This window comes from Cetorhinus maximus, chromosome 17 (genome assembly GCF_964194155.1).
Source record: "Cetorhinus maximus chromosome 17, sCetMax3.hap1.1, whole genome shotgun sequence".
Classification (NCBI taxonomy): domain Eukaryota; kingdom Metazoa; phylum Chordata; class Chondrichthyes; order Lamniformes; family Cetorhinidae; genus Cetorhinus; species Cetorhinus maximus.
The window spans coordinates 35,080,473-35,104,871 of record NC_135895.1 but is presented as its reverse complement, the minus strand read 5'-3'; the positions used below and the strand labels follow the sequence as shown (position 1 = coordinate 35,104,871).

The 24,399-nt window shown below is 41.7% G+C and overlaps 1 protein-coding gene across 8 annotated transcripts in view; it reads left to right on the top strand.

Moving 5' to 3' along the window:
- The window catches only part of slc6a9 (solute carrier family 6 member 9), a 235,565-nt gene that overhangs the window by 124,190 nt on the left and 86,976 nt on the right, over nucleotides 1-24,399 (top strand). The window contains exon 1 of one of the 8 annotated variants that reach the window (XM_078560988.1): nucleotides 4,364-4,508. The exons of the other annotated variants lie outside the window; for them this stretch is intronic. The gene's annotated coding sequence lies outside the window, so the exon portion shown is untranslated. Of the gene's footprint in view, nucleotides 1-4,363; nucleotides 4,509-24,399 lie in introns of those variants that run through there. 8 annotated transcript variants of the gene reach the window in all.

Genomic DNA, 24,399 nt, shown 5'->3' with positions numbered 1-24,399 from the left:
CATATTTACCAGTAATTCATTCAGATTGCCTGTACATTTACAGCATTCCTTTGTAGACTTTCAGATCCCGATTTTACATGCTATTGTAATGTTGTATGGTTTTTCTTCCCACATTAAAAACGTTCCTAAATACATCAGATGCTGTTAATTTTAAATTCTGCAAGTTATTCTGCACACCATCCATTCTACGTTTCATATTTGAGCTTTCTATGTTTCTGTTTCAAATGAGCATGAGGGCCATAGAACATTACTAATACGTTATATATTGCTGAAAAGGGGGACATGTTGCCGAAGCTTTTTGTCTTGCACGCATCAGGACAAATGCAAGAATGCCAAATTTCAAACCATCACTGCAATTTATATTATATGCAACTTATACTACAATGCATTATATAAGGGAGTACAGTAAAAATAAAATTTGTACATACATGCAGGCACATAAACTGTAAGAAGTCTTTTGAAAGATGAATTTATTGATTGCTGTGCAATATTTAATCTCACTAATTGCAAGATCATCTATTCTATATCAGCCTAATTGTTTATTATCAACCTAATGATATTTCCAGCTGTAAACATGAAGTTGCCAAACAACTGTAGTGGGCATCAGTGGAGCTGCGGGGTGTTCTGTGATTTGAGAAGTATAATATATATTGCTCCTTAGGAGAGTTAATTTTGGTTCTTTTGTTATTTGGACGCCAGACCTTGTGGATAAATCCGTATTTTCTAAGTTTCTGTGACCTTCAAGTTTTGTGCACTTTGCCGCTGGGTCAGGCAAATATTTGTTAATAGTAATAGTTTAATGCCAGTTCAATCTTGAAGCTTTCAGATTATTATGATAGCTCAACTGATTCAGAAATCTCTTTCAGAGAAGGAAACTTAGTCTAGCCTAAAATTTATTAATTTTGCTTCCAATTTCCACCCCTCCATCATTTTCACATGGTTCATTTCTGACACTTCCCTTCCCTTCCTTGACCTCTCTGTCTCAATTTCTGGTGATAGACTGTCCACCATTATTCATTACAAGCCTACTGACTCCCATAGCTACCTTGACTACAGCTCCTCACACCCCGCTTCCTGTAAGGACTCCATCCCATTCTCTCAGTTCCTTCGCCTCCGTCGCATCTGTTCTGATGATGCCACTTTCAAAAACAGTTTCTCTGACATGTCCTCCTTCTTCCTTAACCGAGGTTTTCCACCCATGGTGGTTGACAGGGCCCTCAACCGTGTCCGGCCTATCTCCCGTGCATCTGCCCTTACACCTTCCTCTACCTCCCAGAACCATGATAGGGTCCCTCTTGTCCTCACTTATTGACCCACCAGTCTCCGCATTCAAAGGATCATCATCCGCCATTTCCACCAACTCCAGCATGATGCCACCACCAAACACATCTTTCCTTCACCTCCCCCCCCCCCCCCCACCCCCCCACCACAGCATTCCACAGGGATTGTTCCCTCCGGGACACCCTGGTCCACTCTTCCATCATCCCCTACTCCTCAACCCTCTCCCACGGCACCTTCCCATGCAACCGCAGAAGGAGCAACACCTGCCCCTTTACTTCCCCTCTCCTCACCGTCCAAGGGCTCAAACACTCCTTTCAAGTGAAGCAGCATTTCACTTGCACTTCCCTCAATTTAGTCTACTGCATTTGCTGCTCCCAATGCGGTTTCCTGTACATTGGAGAAACCAAACGCAGACTGGGTGACCGCTTTGCGGAACACCTTCGGTCTGTCCGCAAGCATTACCCAGACCTCCCTGTCGCTTGCCATTTTGACACACCACCCTGCTCTCATGCCCACATGTCCATCACTGGCCAGTTCCAGTGAATCTCAACGCAAACTGGAGGAACAGCACCTCATCTTCCGACTAGGTACTTTACAGCCTTCCGGACTGAATATTGAGTTCAACAACTTTAGATCATGAACTCTCTCCTCCATCCCCACCCCCTTTCTGATCCCCCCTTTTCCAATAATTTCTATATATTTTTCTTTTGCCACCTATTTCCATTATTTTTAAATGTATTTCCATTCATTGTTTTATCTCTACCTTTTAGCCTATTTCGATCCCTTCCCCCCACCCCACCCCCACTAGGGCTATCTGTACCTTGCTCATCCTGCTTTCTACCCTTAATGTCACCATTAGCACATATCTTAGCTAATGTCACCACTGTCAACACCTCTTTGTTCTTTTGTCTATGACATCTTTTGGCAATCTCACTGGCCCTCTATCCAGCTCTACCTGTCCTACCCCCACTTAAACCAGCTTATATTTCACCTCTTTTCTATTTTTCCTTAGTTCTGATGAAGAGTCATTCGGACTCGAAACGTTAACTGTGTTCCTCTCCGCAGATGCTGTCAGACCTGCTGAGTTTTTCCAGGTATTTTTGTTTTAGTCTAGCCTAAATGTCACTTCAGTTTTACCAATGTGGTTGACTCTTAACTGCCCCCTGAAAGTGGCCTAGCAGGCCATTCAGTTGTTAGGTCAATGAGGGTGAGATAGTAAGTGCTGGCCTTGCTAGTAGCACCTAAATCATGAAAATAATTTTTTTTTAAACTGTATGAGCTGTGTGAATGGAGCAATATTACAGGTGTGTTTCTGATTGTTCAAGTTTCTGTTGTTCCTATGGTGGACTCATTTTGCAAAATTGCATGCACCCAACATATTGATTTTGGTCCATTAAAATCAGTAATAGAAAGACAACACTAAAACAATGTTACCATGCAAAACCGTAATGCACTCATTTTGGATCCCTCTCCCATACTTTAATGGAGGTGTTGAGATTACAGTCACAGAGCAAGGAAAATATGTTGCCAGAGCTTTATTAAGGGACACTCAGTTTATGTTTTGAACAATGAATACCTGGGCATGACGTCAAGGGTGCAATCAAATGAGGGAGCTCGGTAACATTGTAATCTTCCAGTTTCATGTTTAATAACCATGAGTTGAACCATTTCCTCGAGAAGCTTTCTTATAATCGCTCTCACACATAAGGGGCACACAGGGAGAGAATTGAGAACAACCATTCCACCCAGTGCTCAGATCATTTCGGATGATTGCCTTTGCTTGAGGACAGGGTGGACTTCTTACCTCAATGTATTGGTTGGTGGACCCGCTAGATCAGCAGATTCAGAGTTCCTGTGTTACTAAGCTGTCTATCGGTCACCATGGAGTTTGGGAAATTTGAATCTGCTGATAAAATTACAGGCAAGGCAAAGCAGCTTACCAGCCGTTAGGTTCTAGCTAATATGTCGGTTAGTTTTTAATGGTACATTACTGCAGAGTTCGTAAAGATTTATTCCATTGTCTTTATGTGTGATGGATGTCATGGCAACCAACAATACCCAGATCTCTGCACATAGTTCATATATGATGGCATCTGCACTCAAGGATTAAGGACTGTGACGTAATGGGTGACTGACAATCAGACACATTATAAAATAAAAGCTGCTCTAATTTCACAACAAGTCAGTTATTATGGCATCTTTTAGCAGTCAGTCTCCAATATTAAATTTTATGTCAAAAGGACTCATTGTTTGGAAATACACTTTCCTTTAAAACTATACAAGGCTGCCTATCTCATTTCACAAATCACTATATTTCAGGGTTTGGAGTTGCAGGAGTTTCAGAGAATCAGCCTGCAGTCCCCACTCTCCTTATTTCATGTCTTCGGGTGTAATGAAGTTTTTACTGTCTGTTGGTGCAAAAGTTGCAGTTTCACCATTCCGATCTCAAGGTCACTTTCATTCAGTGCAAATATTTGCATCAGCCCTGACTGGGTGCACGAGAATCTGGTATTTGCTAATGTTTTGCATCTCTCAGAATCCTGTTAGAGCTTTTGCGTATGTTGTGATAACCTGATGAGATTGTGTTATTGTAACAGGCTAGGTTTGTAGGTCATCGAATTCCATTGTGCCAAATAGTTCTTACTGAGCAAAAGGAAAACCCTGCAGATGCTGGAAATCCGAAATAAAAACAGAAACTACTGGAAATACTCAGCAGGTCTGGCAGCATCTGCGGAGAAGCAGGGTTAACATTTCAAGTCAATTACCTTTCATCCGATCTTTTTTGAAGTTGGGAACATAAAGCAACTGAACTATTGGGCATTGACTTGGTGAAATGTGCAAATCCAAGGTTGCACTTGAATAGGAGGGGTGGCGGTCATTTTGTACACCCTTATGCAAAGGTTCAATTTGTAATTGCATGGGTTGTACAATGGGAATGGGAAAGATCCATACACACCAGTCATGCAGAGACAAAGTACATTTGGCTAAGAGCTCTGCCAGCATAGATTGACTGCGTTGCCGGCACGGCTGGTGACAGCCCGGACTCGCTAGGGGCTCCAAGCAATTGCACAGGCTGTGCGGCCAAAATGCTGCCCCTTATCGCTAAAGGCAGAGGTTGAAGGAGGGGAACATCAGTGGTTGTTTTGCCTCATGGTTTAAAGAGCTTTGTCAGAAGCTTTGGAATATACCTGCTGCTCGTCTCCTCGATTAGTAAATGCAGAAAAAAGGTGAGATGCTAGAATAATTTTTGAACTTTTACTCAATTTGATCGCATTAGGGTTAGGCACCCCAATGAATCAATATTATGCAATATATTCCAAACTGAATTGCTAAACCTCTTTGGCAGATACAATACATACTCTCATTTCTGACGTGCAGTTGGATAACTTTATATCATTGGTGAAAAGTCCCTTTTCTGCTGGTCAGTTTTTTTTCAGAAACATAGGACCTGAGGTTTATTACTTATTCCCAGTCTTTTCAAATGCTGCACCACTTTGTTTTGGAGATAAAATCACTGTCTTGATGCATTTGTTCCAAGCTTATGAATAAAGATAACAACCAATTTGCTGAAGCTCTAGTTTTAACTGCGGTCAGCTTCAATTAATCACAGCATTGTATAAGGAGGTTGTTAATCTATTAATAAAATCAATTGATGCAGCTTAAGCGAGTCTCTACGGGTTTTGATTCTGACTGAGAAGGCCAAAATATAGCAGAGTTTAACCTTAGAGTAGTTCTGACTTCACAAGCTTGGTTTAAGAAACTGCCTTTTTGTATTATGTCACAAATAAATTATGATGCCTTTTTCTCGACTCTCTGCATAGTATTCGGGAATGGGGAATCTGCTTGCCTCCAGTCAACGACCCACTAAACTCCTTTAGGAGCTTGTTAAAGGGTCAGGGAATTCGGGGCTGCAATTTTCTAACGGGATTCTGGCAAACCAGAACAGTCTGGTGCACGCTAGTGCACAGCTGTCGGTTTCAAAATGGGGAGACATGAAAGTTTGTTTATATTGGATAAATAGTATTTGTGCATGGAGGTTTTTGCTCTGGCATGTGCGCATGACTTTTATTTTGGTAGCATAGCCACTTTCCTTCGATTAAATGCTGATGGCCCTCCAAAGGAGCTGCCTGCCCTAATCAGCAAGTCAGCAGCAGACCCCATCATGGATGCTGCCTGCTCTTGCTGCTGGCACCAGGCAGGCAGCTCCTGCCTCCTGGAGATACTTGGCGCCACTATTCGAGCACCTAGTTCACCTCCTATTCCTTGACTACAGTTACCTCAAAAAATCAAGCAACATCTTTAATGCACACCAAGGATTGTACCATTTCTCTTTCCCTCTTAACACAAACCGCTACAACAACATTCTGCTGTGAAAGAATCCTTCACTAACATTGCCAACTCACTCTGCTTCTTTGTCTCCATATTTATGAAAATGCTATGATCGAAAATATTACGGTTTCCGGTCCTGTCCAAATCTGAGCCATGTCCCCACTATCAGTACTTGACCGACAGACAAGACTGACTCCTGGTAGCACATATTTTTAAAATAAGCCTTTATATACTAGACCCAAGTCACAGTTTGTGTCCATTAATAGAATAAAAATTTAAAACAGGGATTCATTGCTGTAGGGCTCCACAGAGCACACATGGCTTGATCCATTACTTTGAGTTATTTAATTTTTCTATTGCATAGTTTTGATAATTATATCTGACCTATATAGCCTTGTTATTTTTTGTACCAAAGGCACTATTACAAACTCCGCCTAGCTTCCTTAAAACAAGAACAAATGAAATGTCAGACTTGACACATGAATTCTGAGGCAACATACCAAAAGTACGAAAGACACCTAAACTAAATTTAGTCTGTCAGTTTGCTAACACTTCCAAGGTGGCACAATACCTGTGAGGGTACATTTGCCAGTCAACCACTGTTGACGTTGTGGGAGTGACAGGAAACCAGGTTGCAAACTCAATTGTAGAGTATCATAGAAACTAGGAGGAGTAGACCATTCTACCCTTTGAGCCTGCTCCGCCTTTTCCACTCTCATATCTCTGTTAGAAACCTCATAAAAAGTTACACATTGTTCAAAGTGAGCTGTACCAACTATTGCTGGACAACAAATCTGGCCCTGAAAAATGTATTTTATATTTATGGAGGATGTAAATTGTGATAAATTACTAGGATTTTTTAAACTAAATTTTTAAAATAATTTTTCAAAAACCTTCTTGATGATATTTCAACTCTTTTCTAATTTAATGGTTCATATGTTTTAGGAGTACAACTTTTAGTTTGGGGATTGAAACTTTTAAATGTAAGATAAATTTTTTAAAACTGTAAGAGGCCGGTAAACAGACCTAAAGTAATTGCAATTCAAAGGATGGCCTGTCATTATTTAATAAGGTCAGAGTTGGAAGTAGGAAAACATTAAACAATAGGTGGCCCCTTTCAGTGTTTTCTGGTGGAGATAACATGTCTACAGTGTCTTCATGAGGGGTTTAAATTATTCATAGGGTTTCCTAAAACAAAGGGAAGGTTTGGGAATTGGAAGTAATTAGTTTGAATCTCTATCTGGGACATCCCAGGTGTGCCAAGTTGCTATGGGGATAGTTGCAGGGAGATGCCCTTTTGATTTGGCCTTATCTCTGTGATTTCTCACAGAAATAGTGGAACTGCTTGGAAACAGGCAGGGAGAGAATGCTGCCAGCAGTTGGTGCTTGGAAGCAGCTGAGACCACTGGCAAAGGGCTATCAGTAACCAAAGGTGTTTCTGATTTTGAAGTCATTGAGCAAGAGTAGTGAGACCCATGTTTGAGCTGGGAAGCACAATTATAAGGTGCTTAGGGAGAGATGGAGGGTCGCCAAGCCAGATGCTGGTGGAGGGGCCTCAAGAAATCTCATACCTCGGAGAATAGCAGGAACACTGAAGAGTGAATTTTTGAGAGCTATGTTCGCCTCAAGTACCTGTAAAGTATAGGGAACACTTGGGTGGAAATAAAAATAGAACAGGAAATGTCCTATTGAGATGTTCGGGTTTAAAGAATAAGAATTTACAAAATGTATTGTTAAGTTAGTAGTACTTGCCTCGTTTAACTCAGACAGTAAAAGTTTTTGTTTAAAACCTGAAACCCTGTGACATAATTATTTTAGTTAATAACTGGGAGTTTGAATTCCTTTTAAAAGTTACTGATCTCTTCAAGATCATAACACAACTTCTACCTTAACCCCATGTATATACCCCAATCTTTCTTTTGTCCTATGGAAGTTTTTTTTAAAAAGGTGATTCATTCTTCCAGCTTTTCATTTTCTGGTTGGCTATCTGTGAAAATTTTTTAGTGTGATTGGCTGCATGTACAGTTTGATGATATCACTGCAGCTCCATGCTGGGAATCTTCATTGAAGAACATTGCAATCAGCTGCATGGTGAGAAGAGAGAAAGTTCCTGCCGTAAAGATCACTAGATCTTTCAACGAGGCTTTCTTTGAGGTTAGTGGCAAGTGTCGTTGCTCCACCACTCACTGCAAAGTCCAGGCCAGTAAACACTTTCAGGTGCCTAGAGAAAGCTTCCACTGAAAACAAGCAAGATATTAAAATGAACCTTAATGAAATGCAGATAAACTATACTGTTTATTCACAGTGAAGTACTGATGAGAGAAAGCAATTGAAAGAGAAGGACTAAAATCGCAGCACATTTAGTCTGTACCTGTCCTACCTGTAATTAACCCAGCTACATTTGCAGTAATTGCATCCACAATCAGTAACGCTTCAGAGTAGACATCATCATATCTCAATTATGTTTTTTTTTACATTGAATGCACAATTCAATAACACTCCACTTTCCTAACCTATCCTCAAGACCCTTGATTCCCTTAATGTCCATTACAATGCAGTGGCTAAAATGTAACAATTTCTGCAGCCAGCAGCACAAAGGATTGTAAATCTATTTTAAATAACACTGCTAAATATATATATTTAAAGTGGATGAGTGATTACCATAAAAATAATCTCATTTAGGAATTTAAGTGACATTATCTAAAGGACTCAATAAGATTTTATTTTTATTGCTTCCTACATTGTTTGTGATGGCCATCCGATACTTTAGTTAGATTATAACCATGTAAACAATACAAAGTATCCATTATTGTTAGTGTGATATAATAGCAGGTGCAAAGACGGTTATGAAACTCCTACAAATTCAATCTCCCCACCCTGTCACACATGGCCAAAAGTTTAAAAGTGCATATTCAAGATAAATTTCAGTGTGTGTGTGGCTGCACGCTCTGGGCTGCATTCCACAGACAGCTGCTCAGTAAACACCACAACTAGCCAAAAGAGCAAAAGTACACCTGAAGGAAGGAGTTGATGTGGTTAATCCCTAATGTGCACGGTAAGTTTTCACTTAAAGTTGTGATTGCGTTCCTAAAAATTGCAACTTTAAGTGAAACAACTTTAAACAAATCATATTTTCCCAATAAAACCAATGTAAAAGCTGTAGTTAGGTTCTGTAGGACCTTCCTCATCAGAAAAAAAAACATTGAAACATTATACCCTGTAAGTTGAAATATTTTATATCGCTAAATCCTTGTAATGGTAAATGCAGTAACTTCTAAAATAAAACAGATTAAAAAATGTAAAAGAAATATGGTAACTTATGGTACCTTGTGCTCGCCACCAATCCTGTTTCCCAAACCTCCTGCTCACCACACATCCTGCTCTGACCCCCCTGCTCCCTGTGGGTCCTTCCTCTTGCTGACCCTCTGACTTGTGGTCTCTCCCACTCACTGACCCTCCAATTTTTGGCCAGTCCCGCTCCCTGACTCATCGTCTCACCGATTCTTGCTCTCACTGACCCTCCTGCTTCTCGACACTCCCATTCACTACTTCCCTCTCCTAAACCCTCGCTTTGAGCGAGGGCTCCGGAGATGAACAACAAGAGGCAGGAGGAGCAGTTTCGACAGTCATTTAAAAAAAATGATGGATTATAACAGTGCCAACACTCCTGCACCCTCGGGTCCTGCACATTCACAACCCCAGAGCTCTGGCTTCAGATCGGATCTGGATCGTAAATGGAAACGCAGATTCAGGAGTGGGAAGCAGCGAGTGTGGGAGTTGGGGAGTGGGAGAGATCGCAAGTCGAGAGTCAAGGACCGGGAGAGGCTGCAAGCCAAAGGATCAGGGACCAGAAGAAGCCGCAAAGTAGGAGGGTCAGGAACCGAGAGAGGCCACAAGTCAGGGAGCAGGAGAGGCCAGTTCAAAATGGTATCAGACCAGCGGGAAATGACTTTAAAATGAATCTTGTGGCACCAAATACAGGCCCCTTTACCTGACTGATGTTAAAGTGAAACAATGTTAAATGATACAATGTTAAACAGGGACTTGGTGTCTGCTATTGAAATCTGGCAAGTTGCTAGAGGAGAGACGGATTTGAAGCTCAAATATAATTATAGGAAATGACACAAATCTCTTCCAATCTACCTGTGTCTATGGAGGTTTTAATTGCAATACTAAACTGTAATATATTCTCCATTCACATACTGTACTTTAAACATTTAAAAGGCTAATACTGCAAGTTCCAAATCTCACATGCAGCCTCACTAGGCACACATACAGGGACTGTAGAATCGCCCCTATAGTGTCACATGACCTATCAGTGACCCATATTCAACCATGTGACTCTGAAATTGGGATTGGAGCCTCACCAGATAGCACTTTGTTTCTTAGGAATGAGGACTTAGCTCATATATCAATTTTCATCAGCATTTTCAGAGTTGGTTGAGTTCTGTGTTCACACCACTTTTAGGATCGCCCAAATTTCATCCTATTGATTAAAGTGGAGTAAGAATCAGGCGGACTCTACAACGGTTTGGGGATCCGCCCTGCCACCCATGTAGTGAAGGTGCTCCACGATGTTGGTGAGGTAATGGAAGAGTATAAGACCCAATTTTGACATCGTGTAAGTGAATGGGTGTCACGTGAATTAAAATCGGGCACATACTTGGTGAGGGTAGTGAGTGCTGGCTGTACCTGAGGTACAGGGAAGAAGAGTGTGCATGGGGGCAATGGGTTAGGAGTGTGCGTAGAACAAAGCGGGCAGTGTTTCAGTTAAGGCACAGTATCCATTTTTAGAGAATTAAAAAGGAATATATTTTCTTCCAATGTGTTGACATAGATAACATTGTTTCAGCTGAGAAATACATCTTTCTGATGTCTTTCAACAACAACTTGTAATTTGTATTTTTACCTTTCATCAAGGAAAAATATCCCAAAACACTTCAAAGGTGCAATCAGACAAACAAAACTGGATGCTGAAGCAGAGAAATAGACAATAGGAACATCTTAGAGGAAGAGGTTGATGGAGAAGTAGAGAGATTAAGGGAAGGAAGGGTTGTCGACCAAAGGTACTTCTAGAGCCTGGGTGGTATGACTGTCATCTTGGTGTCTACCTGGTATTTTTATACTCGTTGCCCAGCAATGCAAATTTTTGCGGCAAAAGGAACTGGACACTTTGCTGCCCAGCAAACTGTCCAACTTTTCCTCTGAACATGAAAATCAGTGTATTAGTTTGTTAGTGGACCACTAGAAAGGGCACACAATTCACAGTTAGGATTTTTATGGATCATTAAAAAGCCAGGAAGGAGGTATAGCAAGTTCAGAGCTACAGGGCTGAATTTTCACCTCAGGGACAATAAACAGAAGCCTGGGCTGTTTTCAGATCCCAAACCCAGCCCTGGTTTGAAACAGTCACTGATGCGGAATTTTGACTGGGGCCCTGAATTGGCATAGAGACAGGTCTCCCATATAATGAAGGGCAGCAGGCAGGCTCTCAAAGCTAACGTGCCACTCAGAGGTCGCCAGCGTCAGGGGTGCACCCAGCTATGGAAAAACTAAGTAACTGAAAAGGTGCTTCAACATGAAGGTGCCCTCTCAACCACTTTTTAAAAAATTTAATTAAAAAGTAGAAAAAGCAGCCAGGCCACTATGGGGTCAGGAAGCTGGCACACCAACCGGCCTCATAATTTTGATTGTCTCTCGGGGAAAAAAAAATCAGGATTTCTCATTGAAAGCCATTAATGAGCAGAGAAAATTGCACAACAGTTAACCCACAGACTTCTTTCAGATTCTCCAAACCTACTACAAAACTTGAAGTAAAAACAGAAAGTGCTGGAAATGCGGAGAAGGTTTGGAGAGAGAAACAGAATTAATGTTTTGAGTTGAATGTGACTTCTTGAGCTGCTTCAAGGTCTCTTCTTCCATTCATCAGTCCCAGGACATCACTGCAGGAGTTCCTCAGGGTAGTGTCCTTGGCCCAACCATCTTCAGCTGCTTTGTCAACGACCTTCCAGCCATCGTAAGGTCAGAATTGTGGATGTTCGCTGATGACTGCACAATGTTCAGCATTTTTCACTATTCCTCAGATAGTGAAGCAGTTCATGTCCATATGCAGCAAAATCTGGACAACATTCAGGCTTGGGCTAAAAAGTGACAAGTTACTTTCATGCCAAATAAGTGCTGGAAAATAATCACCTCCAACGAGAGAGAATCCAACCATCTCCCTTTGACATTCAATGGCATTACCATTGCTGAATCCCCCACTGTCAACATCCTGGGGGTTACCATTGACCAGAAATTGAGCTGGACCAGCTATTTAAATACTTTGGCTACAAGAGCAGGTCAGAAGTTGGGAATTCTGCGACAAGTAACTCACCTCCTGACTCCCCAAAGCCTGTCCACCATCTATAAGGCACAAATCAGGAGTGTGATGGAATACTCTCCACTCTCCTGGATGTGTGCAGCTCCATCAACACTCGAGAAGCTTGACACCACCCTGGACAAAGCAACCCGCTTGATTGGCATCCCAGCCACCACCTTAAATATTCATTCCCTCCACCGACACATGGTAATAGTGTATACCATTTATGAGATGCATTGCAGCAACTCACTAAGGTTCGTTCGACAGTACCTTCCAAACCGCGACCTGTACCACCTAGAAGGACAAGGACAGTAGATGCATGAGAACACGACCACCTGCAAGTTCCCCTCCAGGCCACACAGCATCCTGACTTGGAACTATATTGCCATTCCTTCACTGTCGCTGGGTCAAAAACCTGGAACTCCCTTCCTAACAGCACTGTGGGTGTACCTACACCACATGGACTGCAGCAGTTCAAGAAGGCAGCTCAGCACCACCTTCTCAAGGGCAACTAGGGATGGGCAATAAATGCTGGTCCAACCAGCAACACTCGCACCCCATGAATGAATAACAATAAATTGTTTAGGGGATAAAGAACAAGAACATGTGAAAGGGGAGAAAGAAACTGAGTGGGTAAGGGAGGGAAGAAAAGCAAAGCAAAGAAAATAGTTAAAACCCCAAATACCAAAAGCAAAGAAGTGGTACAAAAAACATCGAGCAAAGAACAGCAAGAGGTAATTGCAGAAACAAAAGAGAGTGAAAAGAGACAAAGGAGCAGCAGTGATAAGGCGGAGGGAGAAAAAACATTGTATTAGCACTTTTGGAACCTGGAATCAAAACATTTCCAATTTTCATACAACACAAGTGTTGTGTAGATGTGATGTGTTTGCATTCAGCTGGATGAAAGACAATAAACAGGAAAATAAACAAATGTTGCAGCAAAAGTGGTTGCAGTGAAAAGCCCAATTATGATGTGGAGAATTGATCATATGAAGCAAGTGAGAGAGGGATTACAATGATGAGATTTAATCTAATGTTTTGAGTCTCATGGGAAATTAATTGCGACTTCCCACTTTGCAATATTAAGTTGGATCCTTGAGGACCAACATTTGGAAATAGGAGGCTCTGAGTATTCTCTTTTAATGGGTGGAGATGGAGGGACGTCATTGCCAGGGTATGAGGCACTTTAGTGATTTTCTTTAACCCATTGTCGACATCAATCACTCCCAGGTCAAATAAATTATAGCTTACTCTGCCCAAATAATGTTTATCAATGTCAACATCATATCAGCATCCGTCGTGACATTTCCATCTCCACACCACTATCCTTATGGTCTTTCTGAATGAGACTGCCAATTTAATGAGAATTAGTGCCACTTTATGAGCAGTTTTACAGCTTTGTTCATCATGCCCACTAGACACTAGATTAATACTGCCAAAAATACACGACCTTTAACAGCTGTGAGGGTGGAAAGTTTGATCCCTTCGGTCTGGACTGGATTCAAACCCAGATCCTAGATTGGAAAAAGCTGTATTGTAATCCACTATTCCATCCAATCCCCATAACAAAAGCCTTTTTTCTCTGCCTGGGCTGGATTCAAATCCTGGATCAAAAGTGGAACAACAGCCTGCTTTTTACATTCTTTATTTTGCTGGAAATGGTGATGAACACAGGGAGGCAGAGGAGTTCTTCTTGTGCATACTTACCATTAACGCCAAGTATATTGATGTTTTGCTATATCTAGTAAACAGTCCAGCCTGATATCCTTTTCCCTTCACAAGAACAAAATAATGCGGCCACGTGCAGGAAGCAGATTGTGCTGCCTCCTAGTTATGTACAGATATTGCCGGCTGTCAGATCGCGGCAGCCCTGTGTGCTAATTAAATGTTCTGGTTAAGTGCACAGCATGCTTGATGCCAACCTCTGACAGTATGAACAAATGCAAAATGACATTTCATTTTTATTTTTGGTGGGGCGGGAGAGAACGAAGCTGTTCTTGGCACTTGACAGATGCCCATGTCTACATGACTACCAAAGGCTGCTCTTTCAGAGTCAATCAAGAAGTAAGTCGGATGCCCCTTTATAATAATATCTTAGACTAGATCTTCTAAAATTCATACATTTCTGAGAGTTTAGGATTTTGACTTGGATCTCGAGCAAACTTGATATAAAAACTATTTTCCGACACAAGAAGTAAAATTTAGAATTGTGTTATGTATGGAATAACTCATTAGGACATGCTGCAAAGAGAGAAACTAATGTTTAACTTTATATATATATATATTACATAACAGGAGTGCTTCAGAAGGAGAGAAAGATAAAATAGTATGCTAATTGTTTAATTATTGTTTAATTTAATTTAATTGTCTATTTGTTTAGCGTTACCAGAACATCACAGAAATCAGGGGCATTTGTTAAGGTTACTTAATTACCTCCTCCAAAGTCTCATTTTCTTTTGACTTTCTAATAAGAAACCAGACTGCCCAGCCTATTAGATTCTGGTTCAGATTTTGAGGTCGGTGGTGAAGGAACAGCATGTACCAATTCACCATCCTTACAGCTGCCCATAGATCTTTCATGGGTTTTTGAGTTGCAACCTACAGTCCTTAGAGAGAGGTTTCCAGCACAGAGCCCTCTACAGGGGATCTGCTGCTTGGGTAAAAAGAGCCAGCAACTGCATGTCTTCTTCAACCAATCAGATCACTGAGACACACACAGTCTAAACCAGGAAGTATACATTAAAATATTTAACCCTTTGTATAATCATGTACAGAAAGCACAATATAGATACGGAAGTAAAGGCAGGATTATGTAAGAGAGACAGAAAGAAAAAGTTAAAAAAAAATCTTTATTAATCTCCAATTATGAGTTCATTCTGAGGAATGAGACTCCATAATTGTAAAATTTTCAGTGTCAGAGAGATTGCTTGACATTAATTAAGACTTATCATGCTGTTAAAAATTCACTTAGACCTGAATGCACAAGCCTTGTTCTACTCTATCCTCATAACAGAAGTCTCTCCTTTCTGCTTGGGCAGATTCAAATCCTGGATGTAAATCGGAACAACAGTGTACTTTTACATTACTTTTATTTTGCCAGAAATGGTAAGAAGCACAGGAAATCATAGGAATCCCTCTTGTGTATACTTATCTTTAAGGCCAAGCATATTTTTTCTGGCATGTTTAGTGGTTAATCAGTGGGTAAATTACCAACACTTGCTTCATGAGGATGTAGAAAAACATACAGGATGTAGCACTAGGTGTATCTAAAAATAAGACGTTAGCTAAGTGAAGCTACAACAGAGGACTGCATGCATGCTAAACTGCAGACATAGAATGCTATAGCGGGAGATAAGTAACCCACAGCCAACAGATCTGACCAAAGCTCTGCAGTCCTACCACATCCAGTCATGATTGGTGGTGGACAATTAAGCAACTAATGGGAGGTTTCATGCGCTTCTTCATCATCAATAATGGCAGAGCTCAGCACATCAATGCAAAAGATTAAGCTGAAACATTTGCAAGCGTCTTCAGCCTGAAGTGCCCGGTCGATGATCCATTTTAGCCTTTTCCTAAGATCCCCAACATCACAGAAGCCATTATTCAGTCAATTAAATTCACACCACCTGATATCAAGAAATGGCTGAAGGCACTGGATCCAGCAAAGGCTTTGGACCCTGACAACATCCTGGCTGTATTACTGAAGACCTGTGCTTCAGAACTAGCTACATCTTTGGCCAAGCTTTTCCAGTGACTTCCATGGAATTGAAAAGTAGGGAAGTTATGCTAAACCTGCATTGAGCCTTGGTTAAACCACACTTAAAGTACTTCTTGCAGTTCTGGTTATCATATAAAGGATAAAGGCACGAGAGAGGGTGCGGAAAAGATCTGCAAGGATGATATTAGAAATGTGTGCATGTACGTATCAGGGAAGGCTTGACAGGCTGCATCTCATTTCTCTTGAAAAATGAAGGTTGAGAGGTGACCTAATAGAGGTCTTTAAAATTCTGAAAGGTTTTGACAGAGTGGATACAGAGAGAATGTTTCCTCTTGTGGGAAAGAGCATAACTAGAGGCCATCAATGTACGATAGTCACCAAGAAGTCCAATAGGGAATTCAGAAGAAACTTCTTTACTTAAAGAATGGTGAGAATGTAAAACTCATTATCCCAAGCATGTAAGTATAGATGCATTTAAGGGGAAGGTAGAAAAGCACATGAAGGATAAGAGGACAGAGGGTTACAGTGATAGATTTAGGTGAGGAAAGATGGGAGGAAGCACAAATGGGGCAAAACGCCAGCTTGGACTGGGTGGGCTGAATGGTCTGTTTCTATGCCATATATCCTATGGGCTGAATTTCCAGCTTGGCGGGCGGGCACGATCGGCGGGCCTGGGAGCAGTCGGGAAATGGACCGCCAACCGCGATCGGCCCCCGACCGCGATTTCACGCCGGCTGGCCAATTAACGGCCAGCCAGCATGAAGTGTGCACTGAAAAGCTCAGCGCTGCCGGGGAGGGGGCGGGAGGAGGGCAGGCAATGATGTCAACACGGGCATGCACTGACGGAAAGCTCCCTGAAGGCAGAGAGCTGTCTCAGGGAGCTGGAGACCCGAAACCCAGTAAATAAAGTTTTTAAAATCAGGACAAAAATGTCCAAGCATTACAATCAGGCACCTGAACATATAGATTATAAAAATGCTGTTCACAGATTTCTATTTTTATTTTATTTAATAACGGAAATCTCATCCCGCCTTTGGATAAGGTTTGATGAAAAATGTAAAGGTTGCCTGGCTGATTCGCCCATCCGCCAACCATAAGATTGGACAGGCCATGTTAAATGACAGACAATTGCACCGTTAATGGGCTTAATTGCCCTCTTAATTGTTGGCAGACGTACTTCCGACTTCTGCGTGACCCCGCCGAACAAAATATTGCACGAGCGAGGGATGACGGCAGGACGCTCACCAACGCCATCTTGCGTGATTTTACGCCTGATCGGTTTGGCCGCGCCCAATCAGCATAAAATTCAGCCCTATGTAATCCTACGTAATCCTGTGCACCTATATCACTAGCATCTATCCAAAAAGTGGAAAATTACCTTGGTATGCCCTGTCCACCAAATGCGCAATAAATCCAACCTGGCAATTACCAACCCATTAGTCTACTCTCAACCATCAGAAAAATGATGGAAGGTGTTGCCTACAGTGAATCAAGTGGCACTTATTCACCAATAACCAGCTCTTTTATATATTACAGCTTTGGCCCAAACATAGACAAATAAGCTGAACTCAAGAGGTGAGGTGCAAGTGACTGCCCTTGACATCAAGGCAGCATTAGAGCGAATGTGGCATCAAGGAACCCTAGCAAAACTGGAGTCAATGGGAATAAGAGGGAAAACTCTCCACTGGTTGGAGTCGTGCCCAGCACAAAGGAAGATGGTTGTGGTTGTTGGAAGCCAAATCATCTCAGTCCCAGGACACTGCTGCAGCAGTTACTCAGGGTGGTGCCCTAGGGCCAACCATCTTCAGATCGTTCATCAATGATCTTCCTCCATAAGGTCAGAAGTGATAATGTCTGTTGATGACTGCAGAGTGATTCCTCAGACAGTGAAGCAGTCCACTTACATATGCAGCAAGACCTGGACCACATTCAGACTTGGACTAATAAGTGGGAAATAACATTCATGCCAGGCAATGACCATCTCCAACAAGAAAGAGTCTCACCACGTGGCCTTGACATTCAAAGACATTGCCTTCGCAAAATCTCCCCACATTAACATGAAAGCATTTTTAAAATGTAGTAATGTATGAAGCACAGCAGTTAATTTGTGACAGAAAGGCACCATTAAAAACAATGGAATAAATAACAAGGTTGCCTGTTTTTAGTTATTGATTAAGGAATAAACATTGGCCAGGATATTGGTAGAATTCCCTTGCTCTTCTTCGAATAGTGCCATGCGATCTTTTGTACCCGCCTCAGGAGATAGGTTAGTTTGATACTCCTTCCAGTAGTACACTCAAAGTACTGTATTGTAGTGTCAGCCTGGATGATGTGTTCAAGTCACTGGAGTTAAGCTTAGAACCCACAAATTTGTGGCTCAGCTTGTGACAGTGCCAAGGCTGACACTGTCAGCAATCCCACTGGAGATTTGCCGGTTACACTAATATTAATTATATTATCGTGGCATGTTTGTGCATTTGTGCCATGCTTTCTATTTCATATGTTCCTTACACATTTAATTATAAGCAAATTCATTCAAGTTACATCTTGTGCAACTGATTGGCCCACATGCACATTTATTTCCACCCGATCAGCTCATATGTTACTAATGAACTTGCTGGGCAGCAATTACAGATAAAGTTCGGAGTTTAGTTAATGACTTATTATAACTTTGTGATTTCATTGCTCCATAATTGCTATACCACTACTTACTGTGCATCGTTCTCAGCAAGTTTATCTGATTTGGTGCACTCCTCTCAGCCTCACTAACTCACCTGGGCTTCTTAAACCAATTTCTTGTAGAAACCCACACCTTAAAATACCTTTGCTCTGACTGCTCCTGAACGACCTCAAACATGAATCCACTTGCCACAGGGATTCTTTGATATCTTTGTTTTCCCAGCTAATCGAACCACTGATTTTCAACAAAACAATCCAAACACTAGGCTGTAACGGAAGCTGGAGCCACACAAATTGTCCGCCATAAACTGTCCTTCCATTTCCACCACGTCTCCACCACTCAATTTTGTCATTGCTCATTCCAGTCCTTCCCTTTCTCCGTTCATTTAACTGCGTTCCTAATCTCTCACCCTGCACCTTTTCCCATAAAGCAACCCTGAACAGCCAACTTCTACCAGCTTCCCAACATCCACAAAAGGAACAATTCTGATAGATCCATTGGCCGGAAATTTTTGACTCTGTTGGCATCAGGCATCATGACGGGCAAGGGAGGGGACAGTATGGTGAGACGGAGTTTACAATCATCTGCTCCACCCGTCAATGGCGGGCCATGTTTCCCGCTGCCACACATCAGGAACCCAACTTCAATACTTTAGCATCTCATTATAAGCCCTGCCCATCAGGATCATCATCCCATGCTGAATCATCTGTCATAACCTATGTGTTTCACAACTCTACATAAGCGACGTGCACCTGGCGAGCTGCACTTCCCTCAGGGCTTTGAAGTTTGTTTGCCTACCTTGTTTCGGGCAGCACTTGGGGTCATCAGCACCAGGCTTCGCAGGCAGCACCACATCACTTTAAGGAGGGCTCACGAGAAAGTCTCTAACTACCAGACCAGTCATAAGGCAGGGGTGGCTTTTCAACAGCTACAGGGCTAGCACTTGCTAGGGGAAGGGGGAGAAGTGGCCTCAGGCAAAGGAAGGGGCTGCAGGACAAGGGCTGCACTGAGGCAGGAGGGTATTCCCAGTACTGCGAGTCCTGCCCGAAGCAAGGTAGGTAGGTAAACAAATCCCGAGCGAAGTGCAGCTCGCCAGGTGCGCGTTGCTTATGTACAGTTGTGAAACATGTCGGGGTATAATAACGCTGACATGCCCGGGTGATCCAGCGTAGGGGGATGAATCTGGCAAACGGAGCTATGAGATGTTAAAGTATTGAAATTAGGTTCCTGACATGCGGCAGCAGGGAACGCGACCTGCTATTGACAGGTGGAGCGGACAATCGCAAACTAGTTTCACGGCGGCATAAAACCAATTTTTGGCCTTCTCGCCATATTGTCTCCCTCCGTCTACAAAGACACCCAACGCAAATGAGGCCAGAAAATTCCAGCCATTAAATCTGTTTTGTTTCCACAGATGCAGCCAGACCTGCTGTGTTGTTCCAGCACTCTGTTTTTATTTCAAAGCTCCAGCATCCGCAGTATTTTGCTTTTATTTTTGCACTTAATTCACTGCTACCTCTCTTCCAGGAATGCCCACCTTGAAGAAGTTCTGCTCTTCTCGTTCCTTCCTTCCCTGTCAATATTTCTGGGGATAAACTATCAACCAATATTCACAAAAGCCCACTGACTCCCAAAGCTACCTTTACTGCACTCCCTCACAGCCTGATTCCTATTATGTGTTGGTTCTATTCTCTTGGTTTTTTTTGTCTTTGTCGCATCTGTTCTTAAGATGCAGCCTTCCATACCAATGCTTCTAATAATGTCTATAATCTCTTCCTCTTCCTCAACTAAGGATTTACCCCTTAACCATGCCTATTCTCTTTCCCACACTTCTGCACTCACCTCTTCCCCTTCCTCACAGAACTATGATAGGATTCCCTTTGCCCTGACCTTCCACCCCACCAGCCTCCATATTCAGTGAATCATCCTCCACCATTACTGCCACCTCCAACATGATGCTGCCACCAAACAGATTTTCTCTCCACTTTCAGCATGCTGAAGGGACTGTTCCCTCCACAATACCCTGGTCCACTCTAATTCACCCCAACAACTCCTCCCCCCCACAGCACCTTTCCATTCAAGCACAAGAGGTACAACATCTGCCCGTTTACCTGCTCTGTTCTCACTCACTGCCCAAGGCCCCAAACATTTCTTCCAGGTGAATCTGTAATTTACTTTAACTCTTACCAATTTTGCATACCGTATTTGTTGCTCACGATTTGTTTCTCTCCTCTACATTGGGAAGACCAAGACAGATTGGATAACTGCTTTGAGGAGCTTCCATTCGATCTGCAAACGTGACCCTGAGCTTCTGGTTGTCTCTCATCTTAATTCTCCACTCCAACTCCAACCTTCCTGTCCTAGGCCTCCTACGCTGTTCCAATGATGTTCAATGTAAGCTCGAGGAACAGCTGCTTATCTTTTGACTAGACGCTTTGCAACCTTCTGGCCTTAACATTGAGTTCACCAATTTCAGATCATTACCTCTCACCCCCATTTTGCTTTTCTGTTTTCGGACAGCAACCGTTGGTGACGATTCTCTTCCCATTTACCGTTCCTCCAGATACATCTTTGTTTCTTATTCCATTATCACCTCTTTTTTGCTTTTCACTAGCATCTCTTTTGTCATTTAATCTCTCCTATCACAGAACTTCCCTTTAGATCTTTCCTCCCATTTCCCCCTTTTCCCCATCTTGCCTAAAAATTGTTACATCTCTAAGTATCCCCAGTTTTGGCAAGCGTTCATTAACCTGGAACATTAACTCCGTTTCTCTTTCTCCAGATGCTTCCAGACCTGCTGAGCATTTCCAGAATTTTCTGTTTATCCCTCAGATTTTGAGCATCTGCTGTTGTATCAGTGCCTTTCAAATTATGTTGTGGATTACTTGCTCATGTACACGCAATATTGAAATTTCTCTCTTCACTGTGGTCAGTGTAGGTGTTAGCCCAATTATTTTGAACACCTCTGCTAAAGTAGAGGAGTGAGGAATTTCTGAGAAACATTTATGCTTGTGTGCAAGTTAACACCATAATTCTGAGGCATAATCATATAGCATAAGCAAAATGAGTCTTTTAGATTTTCTTATTTCTCCATTCTCGATAACTTTCTGTTCCAAAGTTGAACTACTTGTGTTTGTTGAACTATTGAAGCCAGTATTTAGTCTCAATTGGCTGCTTTGATTTGCAATGTTTGATTCATTACCAGGCTGGTGATATAAAAACTTGTTTTGATAACTTTCAGGATCTATTGGAAGCATCTAGTTTAGGGGGAAAAAAGGTAGATCCTGCAAACTATGGCACAATCCTTGCCAATATATCTGTTTGGGCCTCAGGTTTAGTTTGGCACCCTCAACCACTGGAAGGGTTCCATCTTCTACATTCAGAGAGTATTCAAAGATTGGTGATTGATTAGCTTGTAGTTTGGTAGACTGTGTTTTGTGCTGGAGCTTGGTGTAGCTGTGGCAGTTAGGTGTGTGGATTCCGGTGGTCTCTGCTGCAGTAGTCCTAGGTACAGATTCATTTGTGAAGTGGAGCTGAGTGTCAATAAGGATGAGATCAAATCAAATTTATTGTCCCAAATATTGATCATATGTAGGTATTTGATAATGGGCATATATGAAGCAATTATTCAGAGGTAATTGCATGTTGTTCAATTATTGTAACAGGCATTTGCCTCATTGTGGCTAAGTTGTAATCAACACAGGAGGGTGTAACATGGTGGATAATTCCATGTCAGCTTCCTTTAGCACCACCAGATTCTGAGTTTTATGATCCAGAAAGAACTCTTAGTTTCCGTGGCTTCCCATCAGCGGTCTGCCTAACCAGAACACTTTTTTTCTTTATTTGTTCTTCTTGATATTAAAATTAAGATTGTGTTCCGTTGTTGCCATTTCCTCCCACCTTTCTGATGTGCGGATGGTCCCAGCTCAAATGCTAACACTTTCACAGTGACCCCTCAACTATATCCCTAATCTGATAAGATTGATTTCACTACAGTAAAGCTACCTTTATAACTTTAGATTGCAGTTTTTCCATCACATCACTATCACCTCATACCTGCTGTCTTAAAGGTTGACAAGGCTGGTTTCAGGTTTTGTAAGATGCAAAATTGCGATTATTGCACCTGAACACTGATAAATTACTTCACCTTACTGCAGGAAGTAAGTGAAGCTGCTAACCATCCACAATCTGCCATGTTGCTGCATGAGAATAATTCACTTTTCAACAAATAACTGTGGGCACTCACAACCTGCATGCAGAAATTCATCCCAGTGGAAGTGAGGGAAATGATGGAGAGGAGGACACAGGGCAATGCAGGCTTTATGCCATTAGTCCCTAAACCTTTTTTCACTAGAAAGAGCCTAAGGAAGATTTTGGTTCAAGCTTTTAAAATAATGAAGGGTATATGTGAGGGGGATGTAGAGAGATAAATTGTGAAAATTTATGAACTGTTTAAAGCCAAAGAAACCACAAACTTAGATTAGGATCTTCTTTACACTTAGAATTGTGATCCAGGGAATAGACTGCCATCTAAGTGCAATTAATACTAACTCAGCTAAAACAGTGATGGATCATCTAGAATGAATTTCAGATTCAGGACAAAGGAACTGGGTTTGGGATATAGAGATAATTATTTTAGTGGCTAGACTGAATCCTGAAAAGGACCAGTATGACAGCAAACTTGCTGGATTGAATGAACTACTGTAATGCATACATTCTACTGGAAACCATAAAGATGCTTAGAGTCGAACTATATTCCACAGAGCTGAGTCAACCTATATTGTAACTTATCTAAGGCATCTTTAATTGCTGAGGTTGTTGGAATGTTAACCAGTGCTTAGCATTTCCTGGAATTAGGATTAATTTTTAAGTATCTTTATAATTTTAGCTTTCAAGAAGTATTGGTTCTTCCTGCGATTCCACACTAACTACATTCTGGCATAGCCAAACTATAATCACAATTGAAAGAGCTCTTGCAACTTAAAGAAATGGTCTTTAAGACAGAATAAACAACCAGCAAAACATTAATGATTGCATACAGCACCTTGATAGTGAACAGTTAGAATTCCTCTTTAATAATCAGAAATTTATGAGAATGAAATAGTTAGAGCTGTGTGTGTTTGTCAACTGTGGTTCATGATCTCATTTACAAACTGTGTTTGGAATGCGGTTTTCAACTGGCTTTGAAGCCAAGTGCAGTGAATTCAAATCGGCAGTGCAAGTGGCATGAAGCCATGGGATATAATTGTGTGCTACATTGAAAGATATCCATCGAGTACAGCTTTCAAAAGAATTTTAAGGGGAAATTAATTGACTGTTTTACTTTTCGTCTCCACATTCATTTCTCTGCTCTTCTTAAGTTTTCTCTGCCACTTGTCCCATCCCCCAACCAGATGATAGCCTGGGAAACTGTTGCATGGCCTCTATCAGTACCACTATCTGGCCAAGCCTGTAGAAGTGGGCAGGACTCATGCAGCCCTCTGATATTCCCATGTGCCTGACAAGATAGCAGCTTGCCTCTACTATCTGCTGCCTTCTCTTGGGATGGAACATTCAATACATGGAAACCTGAACTGAACCCTTTGACCTTCCAATCCATTGTGAAATACCTCTGAATCAGGATCTTTTTGTGAAGTTACTGCTGTTTCAAGAATTTCTTGACAATCTGACAACTCTCAGTAAACTTTTCAATCATCCTGATTTACATAGCTGAACGAGAGATTCTTAGGTTTAAGAGTAGGCCATTCAACTCCTGGAGCTTGCTTTGCTATTCAGTTAAATCATGGCTGATCTGTATCTGAACTCCATTTTCCCATTTTTGTTCCCTTGATCCTTGATATCCTTTCTTAGCAAAAATGTATTGATCTCAGTCTTGAAAATGTCAATTGACCGACAGCCTTTTGTGTGAGAGAGTTCCAGATTTCTACTACTCTTTGTGTGAAAAAAATGCATCCTAATTTCATTCCCAATCGGCCTACCTCTAATTTTAAGATGATGCCTTCTAGTTCTGGATTCCTCTGCCAGAAGAAATAT